Genomic DNA, 6,114 nt, shown 5'->3' with positions numbered 1-6,114 from the left:
AGTTCTGGTGTTTGGGGACATTGAAGCTACGGGAAGCAACCACTCAAGCTCATGCATATCCCACCAAAAAAACACGATCCCTTATAATCACAGGAAATCAGTTCGCTGACTTTTGAATGTAAACCCCACAGTCCTCGAGAGAGCAAATGACACATTTAAAAACAAAACAAAACAAATCGAAGTGACCTTTGTGTTTGGACGGTGATGACATGCTGCGTTTTCTCTTTATTTCATGCCATTTGCATCCCCGGGTGTCTTTATGTCTTCCTTCCTCTATCCTCTGCAGGCAAAGGGCTAGGAGACGCAGCCCTTGCTGTTTTGTCGGAGGCGCGGTGCATCCTCCCCTGATGGGGTCCGGGCCTGACCGTCCTGGCCCTGCCCACGCGCCCCCCCCATCTCCTGTCCTCCTCTGCTGGAAACGAACCTCCAGCCAAGAGGGAAACAGCTCAACACACCCTATCAGCTTTATTTATTCGGGAGGAAAGGTACCGTTTATTCCAGATTTTTAAGCTGAGAGAACCTTTAGCTGCTATGCTTTTGCTTTGTAAGTGGCATGAAAGTGTGGCTGTTTCAGGAGGACCCGGGACCTCTGTCTACGAATGGGACTGTGGTGCAGGAGGGGCCGGCCGGGGCCTCCTCCCCGGAAGGCGGGTGGGAGCTGCCTGCCTGTTTCCCCTCAGCGTCTCCAGGGTCATGGTGTTAAGCCTTCAGTTAAAGAACAGGCTCTTTGAAGCAGCTGGTTTGGGCCGGCCCCCGGCCCGGGATCGTTTCTCGGTATTTGGTGTTCACATGACACAGAACATACACTGGATTCCTCGCCTTTTAAAGTTTGGTGTTTTTTTTTTTTTTTTTTTTTCCAGCTGAAGTGGCTTGTTGTGCTCCAGAAAGATTTTGCTTTTTAGGTCATAAAGAGGAGCTTGAAAACTGCAAAAGGTTTTTTGGTTTTGTTTTAGTGTCTTGACCGAGCGCTGGAGTTTGCAGGATCTGGGTGTCAGGGATGGATGACAGCGGCGGATCTGCGGGTGCAGGGGTTTTGAGGGGGCGCCTGACTCATCCTGAGGGGGGGCAGGGAAGATTCCGGCTGGGGTTCCGGTATCGCGGAGGCCGATGGGGAAGATGGCCTTCATGCACTCGTTCTCTCTCCTGCCAACCTGTTCTGGTTCTCTGTGTTGTGCCCACACCCGTGGAATGTTCTCCTTCTACAAGAGCCAGGACAGCAGGGCCTCATTCATCCTCCGCACCCCGTACCCGCCACCTATGATGTGGAGGTCGTGGACCAGTGCACGAGGATGCACCCAAAAGGGTGGCTGTCGTGAAAATTCTCCGCATCAAAGTCTGTTCACTGATTCTCATTTTATTTTTCTGAAGATTCATTTGTTTTAGAGGAGGGTGATAGGAGCAGAGGGAGAGGGAGAGGGAGCATCTCGAGCAGACTCCTCACTGAGCACGGCGCCCGCAGTGGGGCTCTGTCCCGCGACCCCGAGATCATGACCTGGGCTGAAACCCAGAGCCGGAGGCTCGACCCGCTGAGCCCCCCGGTGCCCCAGGGACTCTCCTCTTAAAAGAAGAAATCCGTGGCTCCAGTGGACCCCAAATCAGAGGGAAAGCGTCAATGGGAAGGGCCACGTGTATTGGGAGATGTTGGCAGAGCGAGGATCCCGAGTCTAAAGAAAGGTGGAGAATGTGGAGCTGACACAGAAGCACGCGGCATCCAGAGCTAAGCACCGACGTGCGTAACCGTTCACGAGTGGATTTTGACCGTCGGGGAAGGATACGGAATGTTATTGGATCCCGTAGAGATCACGAGAAACCGGTAACTGATCGCTTTTTAAAAAACCATGACACTCACGCGGTCTGAGTTGCGTTTTGTTCGATTTTTCACCGACAGCGCCTCCTTTGCGTTTGCCGCCGGAGAGAAAGCTGCGCCTGGAGGTGAACAGCGTGGCTTACGGGGAACAGCCTCAGCGATGGATGGGGAAAGACGCCCCGACTCCTCGAAGACGTCCTGATTTCTGTAAGTAGCAGCGTTTCCCTTGGTGCCACGGCTCCTGGGGTGCGACTCAACGCCCCTCCCTCCCGCCATCCTCCCAGATGCGGGTGTTAGAGCGCTACCCTCCCACGATTAGGGTCGGGTGAGGTCACGAGGGTGGGGCCCCAGGATGGGATCAGTGTCCTGCTGAGAAGAGACGCCAGCAGGTGCTCCCCGCACCCCCCGCGTGGACCAGCGCTCCAGGGGCAAAGCAGCGCGAGAGCCTCCGGCAGCTACGGGGTGTGCGGCCGCCTGAATCTTGCACTCCAGCCCCCAGAACCGGGAGAAACGAACGCTTGTGTGTTAAGCCACCGAGTCTCCGGTGTGTTGTCCTAGCAGCCTGAACGAAGGGCCACCGTCCCTTCTCAATCCCGGGTCCCTGGGGCTGCCCTGTCCCTCCGGGGAGGGAGGCCTGGTCCCCCCAGGAAGTCGCTCCCGCCCTGGCCTAAGTCTGGTGGTCAGTCGGGCCCCTCCCATCCCTTGTAGCCCCCCCCCCCCACCTTCTGGATGACGTCTCCCGACTCTGACTGGCCTGAAGGCCCAGCAGGTTCCACCTTGGCCCACTTTCAGCCGGGCTGGGTGGGCGCTTGCTCCTAAGGGCGTCGCCTCATCACCCCTCTTTCCTGGCCCCCAAGGTCAGGACCCTCCATGCATGCTCCCCCCCCCCCGGAGTCCCCCTCACAGCTGGGGCTGGGCTGCTCCTCAGCGTTGTTCTGGGAGCCCCCTGAGCAGAGGGACTACGGCCTCCCGGGCAGGCGGGGCCGCATCCAGGGGTGAGGACTCCTTGTCTCTGCACACAGGGGCAGCTACTGTCACTGGAGTCCGCAACATCGGCGTCACTGGGAACTCGTTGGGGACACACGTTCTCGGGCCTCTTCCCCGGGCCTGCTGGATCAGTTCTGTTCCCCTCCAGGGGATTCTGAGGCCGCCCGGGACCAGGCCCAGGGGGGCTTCTGCGAGCCAGCCGCCCCCCCGCCCCCCGTGTTAATGAGCATCTGGTTGAGGGAAGAAAACCAGCTCCAAGTGCCAAGTGAAAGTCCAAGGCCCGGGGTGGGAGGGGGGTGACGCCTCCCGGAGTCCTGGCGGTGTTGTCGGTGTCCTAGCCCGCCTGGGCCATGTTTACGGGCTCATAAAATGGTATAGGCACAAAAGAACCTGAAAGGTCACCCTGTGCATTGCCCCAGTTAGAGCTGAGCGGCACAGGCCTGCGGCCTCGCAGCGGCCTTAGGGACGCCTTCCCCGGGGAGCAGGTGGCAGCTGTGCGGGGGGCCCTGGCCTCTGGCAGAGACCCTCGAAGAGCCGGTGGGGTGGGCCTCCCACCAGGGGGCTGCCTGAGGGTGAGGTGCTGGGGGTCCTCAGTGCTCATGCTGCCTCCAGACGGGCCCACCCCAATTGTTGGAGGGTTTTCTGAGAATTTGGGGTACACAGCTCCCTTTATTCCTCAGTTTTTGTCCAATCCTTGGGCAAAGGGGACATTCGTCTTGTCTGCGCACGCCAGCCTGTGCCACGCTGAGGAATGAAGAGCTGAGTGGGGCCAGGTGTCTCCTCCAGGAGCTCATAAGCAGGGCCACGTTGAGGACAAAGGGGGCGTGACACACGTACCTCCTTCTCTCCCTCCAGAAACCCAAGGATCAGATTTCCAAGCAGTGGTGCAGGGACTAGGGTGGCCACATAATGTCATCTCTACGGCAGGACATTTGTGAGAGGGACGGGGTACCATTAACCGCCCAGGGCCACAGCCTGAGCGGAGGTGAGCCCCGCTGCCCTGGGCAAGTGTGCGGCCTGGCCACCGCCTGTGAACCGGCTCGGGGTAGGCTATGAAGGGTTTCCACCGACGCGCTGCAATAAGCAAGAACACGAGGCACAGTTGTTATAAAACGTGAGTCTTGCCGCGCTCTAGGGGGGAGAGAGGGAGACTTCCGTGGCGCTGTGGTTAAGGGTGAGTGGAATTAGACGGAAGGGACAGGACAGCGGGGCGTGAAGGGTGGCGGTTGGCCATGCGAGGCCGCAGGGGCTCCGGGTTACGAGTTCTGGGGAGCTTCTGGTTTCTTCCCAGCCCGTCTATATACGACACAAGCGGGGCCAGAGTCCTTGTCTTCTAGCAAAACTGGGGTCCCACCATCCTCCTGCTCCGAGCCTCTCAACAGCTCCTCCTGGCTGACAGGGAGGCAGGACCTCCTCCGGAGGGCCCCCCGCATCCCGTCACTCCCGGGGCTCGGCCGCCGGGTTCCGTGACCCTGTGCCTCTGCTCGCAGGCCCTGGCAGGCCTCTTCCCCGCCGCTGGCAGGAGGCCTTCGAGCTGGTTCTCAAACCCCCTCATCTGAAAGGCCGCCCTGGTCCCCCTCGAGGGGGCAGCTCCCTCGTTTGCTCCTGCACCTCTGGGGGTCTCACCCCGCTGGCTGGGCCCCAGGGACACCTGGGAGGCAGATCCTTCCCTTATTCATCTCTTGTCCTCCTCTGGGACCATCACAGACCAGATGTTTCCAGATGAGCTGCTGAACTGGCTGACTTTTCCTACACGTCTCCAGGAAAGGAGATCCTTCCAGTGAGTCCTCCTGGGATGGGGAGCAGGGACATTAAGGAACCACGGGGTCAGCAGGGTCCGGGGATGGAGGGTTCGCCTGGGGTGAGGTGACCTGCTCAAGAGCACACAGCAGGCTCCTTGTGTCTGACGGGGCGGGCGGGGGGCGCTCACCCACAGTCTCCGGGCCCCTGCTCTGCTGCCCGGAAAACACCAGCAGGTGACTTCCAAGCACCATCCCTGCCTCTCAATGCTCAGCCCCGCACAGCTGTCCCTGGTCCCCCTGCAGGCCTGAGCCCGCCACCCGGACCTCAACCGCGTTGGCGCAGACCGCGCCCCTGACCTCTGCTGTCCCCCACCCCGGCCGAGAGGGAAGATCCCCCATTTAAGACTTAGACCTGCAAAACCCTTTGGGGCCTGAGGCTTCACTTAGAAGAGGCCATTTCCTGCCTCAGGTCCCCACCCTGCCCCGTGCAGAGTGAGTGCCCCCAAGGCGTGAAGAACCTTCTGGATGAGCACGGGGCACACGGCGGACACAGTTAGCGCCTTCCAGGTCCGGTTGGTGTTTCTGGGTCACTGCTCCTCCGCCAGCACCTCGCGCCAGCCAAGCCCACAAATGCCCTCAGTTAACGTGGATGGAATGAACAAATGGACAGATTCATTTTATTCTCAGCAGAAGTAAAGTGATAAAGGCAACGTCCCCAGCTCACAGGTGTCCATCAGAAGCAACAAAAAGGACCCGGATGTACACACTTCTGTCTCTGGAATGAAGAGTGATGTCAGATGTCCACGGGCTCATTTGATGGACACGCATCTCTTACCTTGGCCCTGAGAGACCCAGAGCCCAGCCGCCAGGCTCGCTGGCCACGCGGTTCCTTTGGACCTCGGGAGGGCCGCCCTGACCTCGTGGCACCCAGAAAGCAGGGGGGGAAGAGAGCAAACGTCAGCTGGCATTTGGTGGCTTTGATCAATTGATTTTATGAGACAAGACTGTGGGATGTGGAGGTTGGCTCGCTCTGACTCTCGACTTACTCATTTCCTGAGACAAGGCGACGGCGCGGCCAGGCAGGCGGCAGGCTCGGTGTGAGCGGCCAGGTGACCGCGTGTCTGCTCCCGTCCTATCGCGTGTCTGTGCTTTGCTTCTGGAAATCTCTAAAAATTTTGAACGTTATCATTGTCATTTCAAAAGGGAGGGGAGGGTCCCTTGGTGGCTCAGCGGTTTAGCACCTGCCTCCGGCCCAGGGCGTGATCCTGGGGACCTGGGATCGAGTCCCACGTCGGGTTCCCTGCATGGAGCCTGCTTCTCTCTCTGCCTCTGTCTCTGTCTCTGTCTCTCTCTGTCTCTGTCTCTCATGAATAAATAAATAAAATCTTAAAAAAAAGGAGAGGGGAAAAAAAAAGACATTTCCTCTTCTGTTCATTTTCATGCCACTCCTTGAGAAGTTTGCTCACGGGGAGCACCATGTTGATGCCCTGAAATTTCAGTTTCTCTCCTAATGGAAATCGACATTTTCAGAGCTGGTCCGTGATCGATCAGGAAATTGAGAATTGGCCCCAGGGAGGG

General features: G+C 58.8%; 1 long non-coding RNA gene across 1 annotated transcript; it reads left to right on the top strand.

Annotated features, from left to right (window-relative positions):
- The first annotated feature begins 298 nt into the window (after window positions 1-298).
- Window positions 299-5,856, top strand: LOC111090478. Its single transcript, XR_005371787.1, has 4 exons — window positions 299-485; window positions 1,889-2,014; window positions 4,502-4,574; window positions 4,840-5,856. It is a non-coding gene; the product is annotated as an uncharacterized LOC111090478 (long non-coding RNA).
- The last annotated feature ends 258 nt before the right edge of the window (window positions 5,857-6,114 follow it).

The sequence above is a fragment of the Canis lupus genome, chromosome 17, assembly GCF_011100685.1.
Source record: "Canis lupus familiaris isolate Mischka breed German Shepherd chromosome 17, alternate assembly UU_Cfam_GSD_1.0, whole genome shotgun sequence".
Lineage (NCBI taxonomy): Eukaryota > Metazoa > Chordata > Mammalia > Carnivora > Canidae > Canis > Canis lupus.
This window is presented reverse-complemented; position numbering and strand designations above follow the sequence as displayed.